The sequence below is a fragment of the Camelina sativa genome, chromosome 5 (assembly GCF_030686135.1).
Source record: "Camelina sativa cultivar CO46 ecotype springtype chromosome 5, ASM3068613v1".
NCBI classification, from domain to species: domain Eukaryota; kingdom Viridiplantae; phylum Streptophyta; class Magnoliopsida; order Brassicales; family Brassicaceae; genus Camelina; species Camelina sativa.
In genome coordinates, this window is record NC_141884.1 from 23,081,895 (window position 1) to 23,100,285 (window position 18,391).

Genomic DNA, 18,391 nt, shown 5'->3' on the forward strand with positions numbered 1-18,391 from the left:
GGCTTCACAAGGCTCCTAAGGGGATATATTTATAGTGGAAGTGTGAGGTTTAGTGAGAATTTACATGAGCAACACTTGGCAAAATCGAAATCAACACTTGGCCACCAAAAATTCTTTATTCTCCACTTCCTCTTTGCATGAAATGTGATTGGTCACATTTTAGAAAGTGGAATGACTTTGTTTCCCACTTTTGGCCTTCTTCTAAAAGAATAATATTTTTGCCTTCCACTACTTGCATGCATCCTCATTGGCCAATTTTGATAAAACAAAATTTCCTTGATTTTTTGGAATTTTGTCGGATGGGCCGGCGTCCCTCGGTCGGTCATCGGTCATCTCTCGGCAACACTCGGACATCCTTCGGCAACACTCAGCACTCCTTCGGACATCATCGGCAACACTCGGACATCCCTCGGATGTCTCGGCAACTCTCGGACCATACCGTCCTTCTCGGCATTTCTCGGTCCTTCCCGCATACGCAGTTTCCGCGTAAACTGCCAACTCTTGATCGGTCTTAAGGTCTCGATCACACATCCGGTCACTTCGGTCTTGGCTCGGCCATCTTCCGACTCACAAATTTTTCCTCGGACTTCCTTCGGTCCTTCTTCTTTATTTTTCTTCCCCTTCCATTCTAAGTTCTTTCCGAGTCGTTTCTTCGACATTTATTTTTGGGATTTCTGCCCTTAGTGAGGGTCACTACATTCTCCCCCCCTCCTTATAAGAACTCGTCCTCGAATTCTAGGGTCTTCTCCTCTATTTCTTGGGATGCCAACGCTTCTTGACATCTACTTCTCCATCCTGCTATCACCGTGATCACCATTACATTAATACCTCCGTCGTAATGTTTATGGAAGATTGAACTTCCTCTCCTTTCCTTGGTCTTTACGAGTCCTTCTTGACTTGTTTCAATCTTGGTCGTTCTTCACACCATTACTTAACCTTCCTCCTTCGCTCCTCGGCTCTCTTGTTGACAAGGTCTATTTCTTTAAACACTTGCTACATTCGCGCCATTGGCCGGCCTATCGGAAAGTTTCTTCATCTCCAGCATCCGTCTAGTTCTCCACACTTTAACTTCTTCTGGTACTAAGGTTGCTTCCTTGATGTACCACGACATGTCTACTCCTTTAGACTCCTTAGCTCAATGCTTCTCTTTCTTCAGTTTTTTCTTGACTCTTCTCTTTTCCTCCGAATTATTGAAACGACCGACCTTTTTATTTTCTTTTAAATAATAAATAATAAATATAACATAATAAATAAACTACAACTAGTGGTCCCATACCCACTAGCCACCTAACCACAATCACAACCAACAGCGGAATAACAATACCAACATCGAATAAATAATAATCCAATAAATATAAATAACAAATATCCATAACATCAGCAACATCCAATAACCAAATAACAGAAATCATAGAACCAGCAACCTAGCAATGTTCTAATGACCCAACTCTAGCAACCTAGCAATGCCAGACAACATAAAACCGAGTCCCTAGAACATCCTCCTCTTCATTGCCTGGATTCCACGATCACACTTTGCCTTTACCTACACCACAAACACATATTGCAATGCATGAGTATTTTATAAACACTCAGTAAGGCAATCCTCCCATCTACTGGGCTATACACACAAGCAATAGAGTATCAATAACCAACACACAACAATCAACAAACGACAATTAACAAACCAGGACTCAGCATCGACCGACGCCACACATGCATCGACCGATGCCAAATGGGGAAGCATCGATCGACACAGAAGCTGCATCGACCGATGCAAGTGTAACTTGCATCGACCGATACCCAATCTGCATCGACCGACGCATGCTCGACGTAACACGAAAACCCTAGAGTTTACGCGCCGTCCTCGCACTTGCATCGACCGACGCAAGATATGCATCGATCGATGCAACGTCGAGCACCGTGATTTCCCCGAAGCTTCTCAATGTCCTACCAACCACATATCTTCTCACTGGAATACCTCATGACCACACAAGGATCATATACATGCCACAAGGGCCGCCACTAAGGCCAAACAAAATGTTCTAAAGAGGACCGCCACCAAGGCCAAACATAATGTCCTAAAGAGGACCGCCACCAATGCCAAACAAATGTCCTAAAGAGGACCGCCACCAAGGCCAAACAAATGTCCTAAAGAGGACCGTCACAAAGACACTCTGGCTAAAAAGCCCGTCACAAAGACCATCTGTCCCGAAGGACCGTCACAAAGACCATCTGTCCCAAAGGACCGTCACAAAGACACTCTGGCTAAACAGCCCGCCACAAAGGCCAATCAAATGTCCTAAAGAGGACCGCCACCAAGGCCAAACAAATTTCCTAAAGAGGACCGTCACAAAGACACTCTGGCTAAAAAGCCTGTCACAAAGACCACACAATGTCTAAAAAGACTGCCACACACGGGCACACTGACTCAAAAGTCCGCCACTAAGGCCACACACAAGCCCCTCCAAGGCTCTCCACCGCTAAAATGGACAAATTCTAACTCCCGTAAAACTTTCCATATTTAGGACTTTCTATTTTTGGAAACTTCTATTTCGGGAAACTTTCCTCCAAAACCCCGCCTCACGGAAACTTTGTACCCCGAACACCACCTCATCTTGTTACTGAGTCGCACAACCAACCACCCCAAGCGACCGAGTAACAAGAGAGATGCGCTAGAATACTCCATTCCCGCTCCAGCCACGGATTACAGATGGGACCGGCTAAACAAGCTCAAGTCGCGGCTTGCTTCTCATACCACTTCTTGAACCTTGCCTTCATCTTTGCCTCAGGCTCCCAAGTCTGCTCCTCAACACCATCACAGTCCCACAGGACTCTCATCAAAGAAATCTTCTTCTTCCAAAGTTCCTTGATCCTCCTCTCGAGAACCCTAACTGGTCTCGCCTCCAATGTCATGTTAGGCTGAAGATCCTCAGGAATCCTAGCCAACACCTGCTCACCCTCACGGAGACACTTCCGCAACACAGACACATGGAAAACCTTATGGAATGCACGCATCACCTCAGGTAACTCCAATATATATGCCACTGGTCCAACCCGCTCAATCACTCTGAATGGACCCATATACCTCGGACTCAACTTAGTCTCTGACAATGACCTGTTCGGACCTTGCAACATGGCCATCTTGAGGTACACTCTGTCTCCTACCTGAAACTCAAGATCTCTCCTCCTCCTATCAGCATAACTCCTCTGCCTATCCTGAGCCTCCTTCATGTTCAGCTTGAGAACCCGAATCTTTTCTGAGGTCTCCTGAACAAAACTAGCACCAAACATGCTCCTCTCCCCCACCTGAGTCTAGCATAGTGGTGTACGACATGGTCTCCCATACAAAGCCTCATAAGGAGCCATCTTAATACTCGCCTGATAACTGTTGTTGTAAGCACACTTTACCAGGTTCAGGTGATCTGCCCAGTGGCCACCCCAATCCAACACACACATCCTCAGTAAATCCTCCAGCGTCTGGATCGTCCTCTCAGACTGTTCATCTGTCTGGGGATGATAAGCTGTACTCATATGCACCTTAGTGCCCATCTCTGCCTGAAATGCCTTCCAGAACACCGAAGTGAACTTAGAATCTCTATCAGACACAATGCTCGCTGGCACCCCATGCAATCTGACTATCTCTCTCACGTACTTCTTAGCCAAGACCGCTGCTCCATCAGTCTTCTTAATGGCCAGAAAATGTGCTGACTTAGTCAACCGGTCCACAGTGACCCAAATAGCATCAAAGGTCCGTGACACTGGCAATCCTACCACAAAATCCATAGTGATCATATCCCACTTCCACTCAGGAATGGGTAGACTCTTCAGTAACCCGCCAGGAACCTGATGCTCAGCCTTCACTAGCTGACACACATCACACCTCGAAACCCAACCCGCTACATCCTTCTTCATCCCGACCCAATGATAGTACCTTTTGAGATCACGGTACATCTTAATCGCTCCTGGATGAATGGACAACTTGCTCGCATGAGCCTCTCTCAAAATCTCTTGTCTCAACTCCTCATCCTTGGGCACACAAACCTGACCATGCACCAAGATAGTACCATTATCTGAGACCTGATACTCTGAATCCACATCCTTAGAGGCATTCACCAGCCCCAAATCCTTCTCCTGAGCCATCTGCACCCTACTCAGAAGATCTGCTCTATCTACTACTTCCAAACCCAACGGTTCCTGTGAAACAACACATAAGCTCAAAGCACTGATCTCCCCTACCAGAGACTCCATCTCCTGCTCCTGAGCCGAAGCTACCCTCTTCCGACTCAGAGCATCTGCAACCGTGTTAGCCATACCAGGATGATAGGCTATCTCCAAATCATAATCCGCCACAAGCTCCATCCACCGCCTCTGTCTCAAATTCAGCTCAGGCTGAGTGAATATATACTTTAGGCTCTTATGATCTGTAAACACCTGTAACTTTGCACCATAAAGATAAGATCTCCAAATCTTCAGGGCAAAAACCATAGCACCCATCTCCAAATCATGAGTAGGATAGTTGCCTTCATGCACCCGTAACTGCCGCGAAGCATAGGCAATCACCTTCCCATGCTGCATCAGAACACACCCCAAACCAACTCTAGATGCATCTGTATAAACCACATAGGGTTCTCCCTGCTCAGGCAAAGCCAATACTGGCGCAGTAGTCAACATCTCCTTCAGGCTTGCAAAGCCTTCCTCACACTCTTCTGACAAGACAAAAGGAACATCCTTCCCTGTCAACTTAGTCATAGGACGTGCTCTGCTTGCAAACCCCTGCACAAATCTTCTATAGTAACCTGCCAATCCAAGGAAACTCCTGATCTCTGTGGCATTCTGCGGTCTAGGCCAATCTCTGATAGCCTGAATCTTCTCTGGATCCACAGAAACCCCATCTGCAGAAACAATGTGACCTAGAAAGCCCATCTCACGCTGCCAAAAACTGCACTTGCTCAACTTAGCAAACAATCTCTGCTCCCGCAGCTTCTCCATAACTGCCCTCAAATGCACTGCATGCTCTTCAGGACTCTTAGAATAAACCAGGATATCGTCGATGAAAATCATGACAGACACATCCAGAAACTCCTAAAACACACTGTTCATCAATCTCATAAACGCTGCTGGCGCGTTAGTCAACCCGAAAGGCATCACCACAAACTCATAGTGCCCATACCTCGTCCTGAAAGCAGTCTTCCCCACATCTGCCTCATCTATCGGTATCTGATGATAACCCGACGCCAGATCTATCTTAGAGAACCAAGTAGCACCCCTCAACTGATCCAACAACTCATCGATCCTAGGAAGAGGATACTTGTTCTTCACAGTGACCCGGTTCAAACCTCGATAATCAATGCACAACCTGAAACTCCCATCCTTCTTCTTCACAAACAACACCGGCGCTCCCCACGGTGATACACTAGGACGGATGAATCCCTTACTTAGAAAATCCTCTAGCTGCTTCTTCAGCTTTGCCATCTCTGCTGGAGCCATTCTGTAAGGAGCCTTGGATAACGGTGTCGTCCCCGGTTCCAGTTCAATGGTAAAAAGATCCGACCGAGATGGTGGTAATCCCTGAAAAGACTGAAACACATCCTCTAACTCCTCCACTACTGGAATACCGCTAACCGTAGCCTTTCCCACTGACTCTGGCATAGATATAGTAACCAGATAAGCCTCACGGCCCTTCTCGATCATCTTCCCAGCCTGAATGGCTGAGATCACGAGACTCCCCGAAGTTGGTCTAATACCCTAAAAAACACACTTCCCTCCTGAACGCACAAACTCCACTCTACCCCCATGGCAATCAAAATGCACCCTATGCCGATGCAACCAATCCATCCCGAGAATAACATCATAAAGCTCCACTGGACTGATAAGCAAATCCGCTGGCCACGACTCCCCTGCGATCTGAATATCAATTCCTCTAGCTCGTCCAATCACTCTCAGGAACTCACCTCCCGCAACCCTAACAACTCCTGCACGCTCTCCAGGATCCCCGCTGATCCCTGCACACTCTGCACACTCCGGAGTAATGAAGCTATGAGAAGCTCCAGAATCAAACATAACGTGGGACTTAAACCCGTCCACCAACAAGGTCCCTACACAAACCTCATGTGTTGAGAACCTAACACTTTATCACAGGAAAACATAAAATCTGACCCTACTAAAATTCACAAAGATTAAGTACCAGAAATTATACTTGTGATCGCCCCGGCACTGGTTCCACCAGTCTCTACTGTCGTGTAAGCACATGGCGTCTGCTCAATCCGTGCCACCTACTGACCTCCAGGCTGCACCTGCTGCAACGCTGCCACTGCTGCCGGCTGCAACTTGGGACAAAAAGGCCTGATGTGCCCTGTATCTCTACAATGATAACATACCCGAGGCCCCGTCGTCGGAACACTCATCTTGGGAAAACTAGCAACCCTGTGATCCTTGCTCCCAAAACAGAAGCAACTCGCACCACTCGGCTTCTGTGTAGCCTCCCACTTCCTCTTGGTTCCCTGTGCATGCCTACCGCCCCTGCTAGAACCACACTGCTGCTGAGCCTTACCAGGCTGAACTGCTGGAGCTACCGCTACTGACTGTGCCCGGATATCCTCCTCAATCTCTGCTGCAGTCTCAACCAGCTCTGCATGCGTAGCATAACTCCTCCCTCTACAGTGAACTCTCAAGTCATCATGTAGTCCCCTCAAGAACCTCCTGATCTGAGCCTCCTCAGGCTCCATAGCCCGACCCCCATAACAAAGAAGTCGACTGAACTCCAAGTCCAGCTCCCGCACTGACCGCGTCCCCTGAGATAACTGAAGGAACTGCACCTCCAACCGGTCCAATGCCTCTCTAGTAAAATACTTGCGGTTGAACTCCAAGACGAAGTCAGCCCAAGTCATCTCCCTCTGCACCCTCCTAGCAACTACTAATCTCCACCAGATCTGAGCATCACCAACCAAATGATGGACCCCTATGTCCACCCAAAACTCCACAGGGCATCTCAGAGTATGGAAGTTACGTTCCACACTCGCCCTCCATGCATCCGCTGCAGTAGGATCTACACCTCCTGAAAGCTGCTCAGTACGAATACGGCCCATCTCTGTCAGCATGCTGAGATAATGAGAATTGACACCCACATCCGCAGCCACTGGCTGCCGCTCCTCCGCCACCACTGGTGGCACTACCTGATCCTGCGCCGGTAACACTGGTGGTAACCGCGCCAACACCTCTGCTAGCATAGCCGCAAAGTCAGTACCAGGGACTCCACCCGCTAGGACTCCCACACCCGGGACCCTAGCATCACCGGCCACTGGAGCATACGCAGTTTCCGTGTAAACTGCCAACTCCTGATCGGTCTTAAGGTCTCGATCACACATCCGGTCACTTCGGTCTTGGCTCGGCCATCTCCCGAATCACGAACTTTTCCTCGGTCTTCCTTTGGCCCTTCTTCTTTATTTTTCTTCCCCTTCCTTTCTAAGTTCTTTCCGAGTCGTTTCTTCGACTTTTATTTTTGGGATTTCTGCCCTTAGTGAGGGTCACTACATTCTCCCCCCCTCCCTTATAAGAACTCGTCCTCGAATTCTAGGGTCTTCTCCTCCTTTTCTTGGGATGCCGACGCTTCTTGACATCTACTTCTCCATCCTACTATCACCGTGATCACCATTACATTAATACCTCCGTCGTAATGTTTCTGGAAGATTGAACTTCCTCTCCTTTCCTTGGTCTTTACGAGTCCTTCTTGACTTGTTTCAATCTTGGTCGTTCTTCACACCATTACTTAACCTTCCTCCTTCGCTCCTCGGCTCTCTTGTTGACAAGGTCTATTTCTTTAAACACTTGCTTCATTCGCGCCATCGGCCGGCCTATCGGAAAGCTTCTTCATCTCCAGCATCCGTCTAGTTCTCCACACTTTAACTTCTTCTGGTACTAAGGTTGCTTCCTTGATGTACCACGACATGTCTACTCCTTTAGACTCCTTAGCTCAATGCTTCTCTTTCTTCAGTTTTTTCTTGACTCTTCTCTTTTCCTCCGAATTATTGAAACGACCGACCTTTTTTTTTCTTTTAAATAATAAATAATAAATATAACATAATATATAAACTACAACTACTGGTCCCATACCCACTAGCCACCTAACCACAATCACAACCAACAGCGGAATAACAATACCAACATCCAATAAATAATAATCCAATAAATATAAATAACCAATATCCATAACATCAACAACATCCAATAACCAAATAACAGAAATCATAGAACCAGCAACCTATCAATGTTCTAATGACCCAACTCTAGCAACCTAGCAATGCCAGACAACATAAAACCGAGTCCCTAGAACATCCTCCTCTTCATTGCCTGGATTCCACGATCACACTTTGCCTTTACCTGCACCACAAACACATATTGCAATGCATGAGTATTTTATAAACACTCAGTAAGGCAATCCTCCCATCTACTGGTCTATACACACAAGCAATAGAGTATCAATAACCAACACACAACAATCAACAAACGATAAATAACAAACCAGGACTCAGCATCGACCGACGCCACACATGCATCGACCGATGCCAAATGGGGAAGCATCGATCGACACAGAAGCTGCATCGACCGATGCAAGTGTAACTTGCATCGACCGATACCCAATCTGCATCGACCGACGCATGCTCGACGTAACACGAAAACCCTAGAGTTTATGCGCCGTCCTCGCACTTGCATCGACCGATGCAAGATATGCATCGATCAACGCAACATCGAGCACCGTGATATCCCCGAAGCTTCTCGCCGGATCTTTGTTCCTACAACCACAAAACTCGATCCCAAGCCACAAGAAAGCTTCCTAACGTCCATAGTCACGATCTAACAAGTCTAACGTCACACAACAAACAGATTAAAGAGTCCTATAGCTTAGATAAGCCATGGTCATGCACTTACCTTTGCCACAGAAGAAACTAAACCTCAAACAACCAAGAACACGCTCCCAAGAAGCTCCTACAACGATCTCAGCTACAGATCTCTACAGGAACGCCTCCAATCTCCCAGAATTCTCAAGAACACTCAAGAACAGTTTTTCTCTTTTTCTCTTTTCTCAAAAACGGCCACACAACCACAAATGAGACAAAATTCGCATCTAAGGGTTTTCCTTAACCCAAAACGCAGCGTTTGACTTAAGTCAAAACGCACAGAATTGAGCGAGCATCGGTCGATGCTCCTACTGCATCGATCGATGCACATCCCAAACCGGGATTCCGGTTCACGGATGTTACAATTATAGCCTGGTTCACTCCACCATCTTGATATGCTCATCATACGACTTCGTATTCTCTCATCTGTTGGCCACATTGACAACAAAATTTTGCTTCTCCGGCTTCTCCGGCTCCTTTAACCTCACACTCCTTTTTACTTCTCCGATTCCTTTAGCTTCACCCTCCTTAGGATTTTAACTTCTTCGGCTCCTTTAGCTTCATACTCCACAAGACTTTAACTTCTCCTAACTCTTTTAACTTCGCATTTCAGATAGCTTCTCCTCCGGTCTTTCTTGGTTTCCGTCTTCTTATCTCATAACCTCCATGTCCTTGATTGATTTAAACATTAGACTTGATCAAATGATCTTGATAGAAGCTAACGACTTCTCCACCTTCATTGGTTTCGCACTCCATATAACTTTACTCCATCGGTTCTCTTGGTCTCCACACCTTGGTCCGATAAAATATCTGCTCCAGTTCCTTTAATCTCCACGCCTTGGTCCGATTAAAACTCTTCTCTGGTTCTTTTAGTCTCCACGCAAATGGTTCGATGTAATGCCTTCTCCGACCTACTTGGTCTCATCTCCATATATTGGAACTTCCATATACTTGATTTATTTTGATCATTGGACTTGATCAAATGATCTTGCTCCCTACCAACAACTTCTTCATCTTCATCGTTTGTCTCCATCTCCAAACTCCTTGGTTTTTCCTCCACACTTTGTTACCTTCTTTGTTGTTTTTCCAAATTTGGTTCGATAGACCCGCACTGGTTTTTCCATCGAGCATAAAATTTGCTTCACCTTCTTCGCCATCCATTATTTTCTTGTACCCTCTTGCTCATGTTTAGTTGGTTTTCTCCTTGATTTCCTTCTTTGATTTTCTTTGCCATTCATTTTCTCTTCTTCTTCTTCACGCTTCAACTTGGCCAATTCTCTCGAACACGATCTGGTTTGTAGCCACCACTCCAACTTGCTCCACCAAACTCAACACTCACAGGTTCCACTATACGGCTCGGAAAAGGTTCAACCTAGAACACTAAGGTTTCCCCTACACGGCCTAACACTAAGGGTTCTTTAAAACGCTTAGCTAGAAGGCTTCCTGCACACAACACCTAGAACTTGGACTAGCACTAACAAAATGCTAAAACAAGCCTAGACACGCAACAAACACAGCAAGCAAACAAACACACAAACACGCAAAGAGGGAGTTAGCGCCCATACTTACCTTGCCGATCACCGCACGGTTCTAAATGTCTAAGGGTTAACTACCTAATAGAAAGAATACACACGATCCCTTCCTACTTGCTGCTTCAACGGTTGCTCTCCTTTAGGACTGGTCAGTGGGGGATCTCTTGCTTCTTGTACTACTTCTATGACGTTGATCAATGGGCAGGCTGCCATGCAATGGCCACTCTTGCCACAGTTGAAACATATGATGTAAGATGGAACTGGCAGACGACTCTTCCCTGTTCTCTTACACTCACGAAAATAATGTCCTCGCTCTCCACATGAGTAACATACAACTCCTCCTCTTTTCTTTGATGTTGGGCTACGCCCTTCTTGGTTTGATCGACTCCTCTTTCGATTTGTGCCAACACTTGGCATTATCTTTGCCTTGTTCTTCCCATGGTTTTTTCGCATGGCTCTCTTTTCCCTTTCCAATCTTTCCTACACGTTCACAGCTCTTTCAACCAACTCGTTGGTTCGCTGGTAAGTTACAGACCTTAGTCTCCTCCGGATGTCTTCTAGCATTGGTTGCATATGGTGATGAACCATAGCTACTTAATCTTGTCCTCCTTGGTACACATACCTTCGGAGTCGAGTAAAAATTGACTCCAACTCTCGAACGCTCCTCTGGCCTTCTTCTAAGTTCATGAACTCAGTCTCCAATTTATCTCCGGCCTCCGATAGAAATATCTCTGTTTGAACTCTCTTTGAAAATCTGTCCATGTTGGATTCCTTCGACCATAATGTCTCTTCACAATGGTCCACCAATCACTTGCATCGTCCTTCAAGTAGTAGACTGCAACATCTTTCTTCTAGTCTTCTGGGCATCAAGTTGCATCGAAATTCTTCTCCCTGTTCTGCAATCATTGATCTGCTTCAAACGTGTTTGATCCTCTTCTAAAATACTCGGTTCCCAAATTTTCATAATCACCACAATCTTCAGGAAGCTCGGGACTTCTGATTCTCTTGGCTGTGACACTTGCTGTCGCATAAGCACTAGTATCTCCTGGAACACCGCTACCACAGGGTCTCTTGCGCCACTCTCTTGACGTCTTGGCTCTTCACGTACTCTCCTTTGTTTTGGCGGCATACTCCTTGACTTAAATGGTTCATGATTTATAGATCGCACTCCAGTTGGTGTTTAACCAAAACTTGATGGCTGTCGAATAAGATTATTATCCCGCGGATAACACCAATCTCCTTCATTGAGAGAACCAAACTTCTTTTCTCTCATGTATCTTGATCTTGCTCCGAAACTGGATCGGTATAAGGATTCTTGCGACTTACTTTGTTTGGAACTCAACCTTCCTATCGCTCGATCGTCATTCTGTCTTGGTTTTGTCTTTCTCTCGACATCATGTGGGTCACCTTCCCTTTGTTCTCCATCATCAAACTGATCTTTCTCCATTGGTTCTTGCCTTGGGTCCTCGGCATCATATTGATCACCCTCCAATGAGTCTTTGACATCATATTGATCATCCTCAAACGGTTCTTGACATTCTTCTCCATCAGCTCTTGAATCACCCCACGACCATCCCTCTTGACTTCCCTGATCTGACATCTGCACCAGCATCCAAGGGTAAGTCCTAATCCCCTTTACCTAAAATGCACAAGGACGTACCAGTTTCTTAAAATTGCCTTTGCGACTCATTTACTCGATAAAACATTTGAAAATGTGTGTTCCATGAGCATCATAACCATGCTCTGATACCACTGTTATAACGCCCCCGAACAGTCCTATGACCACGCAGGTCAACGGACAGCCACGGGACGCCACTATGGGAACTGCACCGAGGTGGTCAAGTCGAGGGACGGAAGCTGCAGACTTCCCGACCGGTCCTCCCTAGCACAATTCCTCCCGCAACCGAGGTTACTTAGGCTTTGCAACCCTCGCGGCCTGGTGCGTTGTGTTGGCCCGGACAAGGCTGGAACCATTTGAAAACCACACATCTTAAATAAAAATGATTTTTAACTTTATTTACTTCATAAAATAAATTCATAAAACATTAATACGAAGATGGCGCCAGGCCTAAGCCCAAAATACGATTAACTTAAATTATTACAAAAACGACTTGCAAAGGCAATGCAACTCTACACCGGCTGGCCTAACGTCCTGTGCTCCCCTCTAAGGCTTTTTCCCACTAAGGTTACCTGCAACACAAATATGGAGTCTTGACTGCTAACACTCAGTGAGTTCGGGAAACTAACAAGAATCCAAAACCCAAACCCAACCCCCGCAAGCAACACACAACAAGCAAGCTAAAGAATTACATGAAAGCCTAAGCTTACAACATGCAAGACTAAGCTAACAACAAACAAGTCTAAGAAATCAATATGCAAGACTAAGCTATCAAAAGAGAAAATTAAATTAATCTTTTAAACAAGTTTTAGTTATGGGCCCGGTATGCTTCCTCTCCTCAAGACCCTTGTGAACACCCGCGCTGTAGCCACAAAGGCACGCAACCGGAAAATCACTCAAGATACACCGTCGTGTAGACAGCTGCGGCCAGGGTAGCTACCTCAGTAACTTCCAAGCTCTTCGTAACCAACCCTACAACTCACGAACATGGGTTACATGAACGCGGCTGTATGTGGTACGAAATCATGAGGACAGCCATACTGATAGACTACGGATACCGGTGGCATTTATGAGGAAGAAACTGAGAACCAAGGGTAGACGAGCAAGGCAATGGGAGAAGAAGAATGAAGTTAAAAGTGGCTACGGGGAAGAAGGCCTCGGGTTGAAGGAGAAGGTTTGAGAATAAAAGAAGAGCATTGTGTGTGTTTGTTCAATGCGTTGTCGTTTTAATAACAGTACTCTTGTATTTAACTTTGGTTCCCATTTAGGGTTATGGTATCAAGGAAATTAATCATCAACATTATCCTCTCCTGCCTCTCTCTTTCTCTCTCTTCTAATCTCTTCTTCTTAATCCTACCTTCTGGTTACTTTGGTTAGGGTCAAACCTAACATTTGGTGCTTTCATTGTTTGAGTGAGTGAATGGCTCCGCAACGACCAGCTATCGAATCTGAACCCGAATCGGAGGCTACAACGACTACGGTTCAGCCGCTCTCGCTAGAACAACGGGTGGATCACCATGACAAGATTCTTGAGTTTCTCAAGGTGTCAGTAGAGAAGATCCTCCGGAACCAGGTCTATGGGGTTCCTCTTGACTCGGCGAACCCAGGGTTTTCGAGTCCATCGCCGGGGGTACAACAACAAGTCACGCCGTCACCAGCTGTTGGTTCGGCGAGTGTCAATCGCGATGGGATCTTGCCCTTACCACCGCGAGATACCCAGATGCGTCCGACAGAGCTTATGTACCACACACCACCGACGGATCCACGCGGGTCTTACACTAGAGCCTATTCGGAGTACAACAAAGCAGTGGAGTTACCATACTACGAAGGGCTTAACCCGGATGACTGGTTGTTTCGAGTGGAGAAGTGTTTTGAGCGGAACAACACGCTGGAGACAGAGTGGATAGACCAAGCGGTTTCGCACATGACCGGGTGTGCTATAACTTGGTGGAGATTGATCCATGGTAGAGCGCGCATCCGCACATGGAAGGATTTTTGTGAGCGTTTCAAAAGTCGATTTGGTGCTGGTAGAGGTCAGTCGACTCTGGACTATCTTTTGTCTATAACACAACAAGGGAGTGTAGCTGAATACAGAGAGCGATTTAAGGAGTTAGCAGTCGAGCTACCCCATGTTTCAGATGATGTCTTGGAATCAGCATTCTTAAAAGGGCTGAAACGTAGCATAAGGGATCAGGTGGTCCGTATGCGTCCCTTAGATATGACGGAGCTGGTGGATAGTGCTCGTTTGATTGAAACACAGGAAAATGAAAAGGCCAGTTATCAAGCTAAACTAGCTCAATGCCATTCATTTAGTGGGCAATATGGTCATGAATCTTCGGGACACAAGAGAACGAATGACTACAGCAGGGACACACGGAAGGTGAGTGGTTCAAGCGAGCCGCGGAACACCAACCCTTGTCGAAACTGTGGTGATAGGTGGGTTCCTGGCCATAGATGTAAACAACAAAAGCTTAAGAGCCTGGAAGTGGAGGAAGAGGAGTTCTTTGAAGTTGAGGATCTGGGGGAGGATCAGGAAGAACTTCAAGAGGTAGTGACATTATCATTGGGAGCAATGTCCGGCCAGTCTGATGAAAACTCCATGAAAATGATGGGTAAGATTGGGAATAACCTTGTGGTGGTTTTCATTGACTCGGGGGCTACTAGTAACTTTATCTCGGATAGGGTGGTGAAAGAGTTGCAGCTACCCGTTACGAGTAACAAGAAGTTTGGCGTACGAGTGGCTGGAGGTCAGATATTAAAGGGACAGGGCAAGTGTGCTGGACAGTTTCTGGATATCCAAGGAATTCAGATCGTGGGGGAGTTCAGGGTGTTTGATCTGGGAACTACGGATGTTATTTTGGGGTACTCATGGTTGGATACCCTGGGAGATACCAGGATAAACTGGTTGAATAGGACGCTTAGTTGGAAGATTGGCGTTCAGTGGGTGACTATAAAAGGGGACCCTGCGCTTAGCAAAGGACAAGTCTCAATAAACTCGATGGAGAGAATACTTAGGAGAAAAGGAGAAGCATATCTCCTAGAGTTGACTACCTTGTTTGAAAATGAGGATCCTGCAGAGAAGAAGACGGATCAAATAGAGGCTGTTGACAAGGTGGTAGGTCGTTTTGGAGAAGTGTTTGCGATGCCAGCTCAGCTACCTCCTACCCGGAGCTGAGAACATGCCATCATACTCAAAGCAGGTACCTCTCCTGTCAATATGAGACCGTACAGATACTCCTTTGCCCAGAAAAATGAGATTGAAAAGTTAGTCAAGGAGATGCTTGAGGCTCAAATCATCAGGCCTAGTGTGAGTCCATATTCGAGTCCTGTGTTGTTGGTTAAGAAGCGTGATGGAGGCTGGCGGTTTTGTGTGGATTATCGGGCACTCAATAACGCCACCATTCCCGATAGATATCCCATTCCGGTGATAGAAGAACTTCTCGATGAGCTGCAAGGAGCTGCATTGTTCTCAAAATTGGACCTCAAATCTGGCTATCATCAGATCAGGATGAAGAGTTCTGATATCGAGAAGACGGCTTTCCGCACTCATCAGGGCCACTATGAGTTTTTAGTTATGCCTTTCGGCCTAACTAATGCTCCATCGACTTTCCAGTGCATTATGAACGACCTATTTCGCCCCTATCTCAGGAAGTTTGTACTGGTATTTTTTGATGACATCCTAATATACAGTCCAAACCTGGAGGAGCACTTGAAGCACTTGGAGTTGGTCTTACAATTGATGGCTCAACACAAGTTCTTTGCCAATGCCAAGAAATGTTCGTTTGGCAACACGGAGGTTGCTTATTTGGGACATATAATATCAGCTGAAGGCGTAGCGGCTGATCCTGAGAAAATACAAGCGATGTTGTCCTAGCCCTTACCCAAAAATGTCACAGAGTTGCGAGGTTTCTTGGAACTTACGGGCTACTACAGGCGATTCGTGAAAAACTATGGCCTCATTGCACGACCTTTAACCGAGTTATTGAAGAAGGAGGGATTCTCATGGTCAGCTATGGCTACTGCTGCCTTCCAGGAGCTTAAGCAGGCAGTCACCACCCTACCGGTCTTAGCCTTGCCTGATTTCAAGAGGGAGTTCACGGTAGAGACTGATGCATCGGGTCTGGGTATTGGAGCAGTATTGTCACAGAACAAGAGACCCATTGCGTTTCTCAGTCAAGCATTCTCCTCTTCAGGTCGCACCAAGTCTGTCTACGAGAGGGAGTTGCTTGCTATCGTGAAAGCGGTGACTAAATGGAAACATTATTTGGTGGGAGCTGAGTTTGTGATAAAGACGGATCAGAGTAGTCTGCGGCACTTATTAGAACAGAAGGCCGTCTCCACGGTGCAACAGAGATGGGCATCAAAGCTGATAGGATTAAATTATCGTATCGAGTACAAGCCTGGAGTTGAGAACAAGGTGGCTGATGCTCTGTCTCGTCGCCCTGTAATTGAGGAGTTAATGCAGATAACACTCACAGCCCCTCTGAATTTGGATAAAGCAGAACTCATGGTCCAAATTAAAGCTGATGCAGAATTGGGTCCAGTGGTTACCAGTTTGGAGCAGGGTACGACAGTTCCGGGTTACAGCTTGGAAAAAGGGATGCTCTTACGCCAAGGCAGCCTGGTTATACCGAGAGGATCTCCCTTCATTCCAAAAATTTTGGAGCAATTTCATGCAAGCGAGATAGGAGGGCATGAAGGAGCTCTAAAAACTTTTAAACGGTTAGCTTCCGAAGTCACTTGGAGAGGTATGCGCAAGGACGTGTTGCAGTTTATATCCAATTGTCAGACATGTCAGGAAAACAAGTATTCCACACTTTCGCCTGCTGGTCTGCTCGCACCCTTACCCATTCCTCAACAAACTTGGTCGGATATTAGCCTTGACTTTGTGGAAGGATTACCCAACTCCAAGGGTTTCAACTCTGTGCTAGTAGTGGTCGACCGGCTAACCAAGTACAGCCATTTCATCGGATTAAAACATCCCTATACAGCTAAAACAGTGGCAGAAGCTTTTATTCGAGAAGTGGTGAAGTTGCACGGGTTCCCTCAATCGATGGTGTCTGACCGGGACCGTATTTTCTTAAGTAACTTCTGGTCTGAATTGTTCAAGTTGCAGGGCACACAGTTGAAAAGAAGCACTGCTTACCACCCCCAAACTGATGGCCAAACGGAGGTGGTAAACCGTTGCCTCGAAACATATCTGCGGTGTTTTGCTAGTCGGCGACCATCATCCTGGGCACAATGGCTTCCTTGGGCCGAATATTGGTATAACACGTCGTATCACTCAACCATCAAGATGACTCCCTTCTTTGCTGTCTACGGAAGAGAGCCTCCAAAACTCTTGCGATATGGGGACACTCCTGCCGCAAACGCCATGGTAGATGAGTTGCTGAAGGACAGAAATAGTTTATTGGTTGAGCTGCGTGAAAACATGGAGTTGGCACAGTTGCGAATGCAGAAAGAAGCCAATAAGCATCGTCGCAACGTTGAGCTGAGTGTGGGAGATTGGGTTTACCTTAAACTGAGACCCTATCGTCAAAGTTCTCTGGTGCAGAGGAGGAATGAGAAACTAGCACAAAGGTATTTTGGTCCCTATCAGATCGTGGAGAAGATTGGTAGAGTGGCGTACAAATTGGACTTGCCTTCCCACAGCAATATCCATCCAGTCTTTCATGTCTCCCAACTCAAGTTGACACTGCCCAGCTCATGCGTTACACAAGCCTTGCCTCCCATCCTCACTCACAATCTAGAATGGGCGACAGAGCCAGAATCCTTGCTAGACATTCGCAGGTCAAATGATGGAGCTACATTTGAGCTGAGTGTGGGAGATTGGGTTTACCTTAAACTGAGACCCTATCGTCAAAGTTCTCTGGTGCAGAGGAGGAATGAGAAACTAGCACAAAGGTATTTTGGTCCCTATCAGATCGTGGAGAAGATTGGTAGAGTGGCGTACAAATTGGACTTGCCTTCCCACAGCAATATCCATCCAGTCTTTCATGTCTCCCAACTCAAGTTGACACTGCCCAGCTCATGCGTTACACAAGCCTTGCCTCCCATCCTCACTCACAATCTAGAATGGGCGACAGAGCCAGAATCCTTGCTAGACATTCGCAGGTCAAATGATGGAGCTACAGCTGAGGTCTTAGTCCAATGGAAAGGGTTACCTGCCTTGGAATCGACCTGGGAACCCTTAACGAATCTCATGGAGCAGTTTCCGGACTTTGACCTTGAGGACAAGGTCACTTTTCTGCGGGGGAGTATTGATAGACTACGGATACCGGTGGCATTTATGAGGAAGAAACTGAGAACCAAGGGTAGACGAGCAAGGCAATGGGAGAAGAAGAATG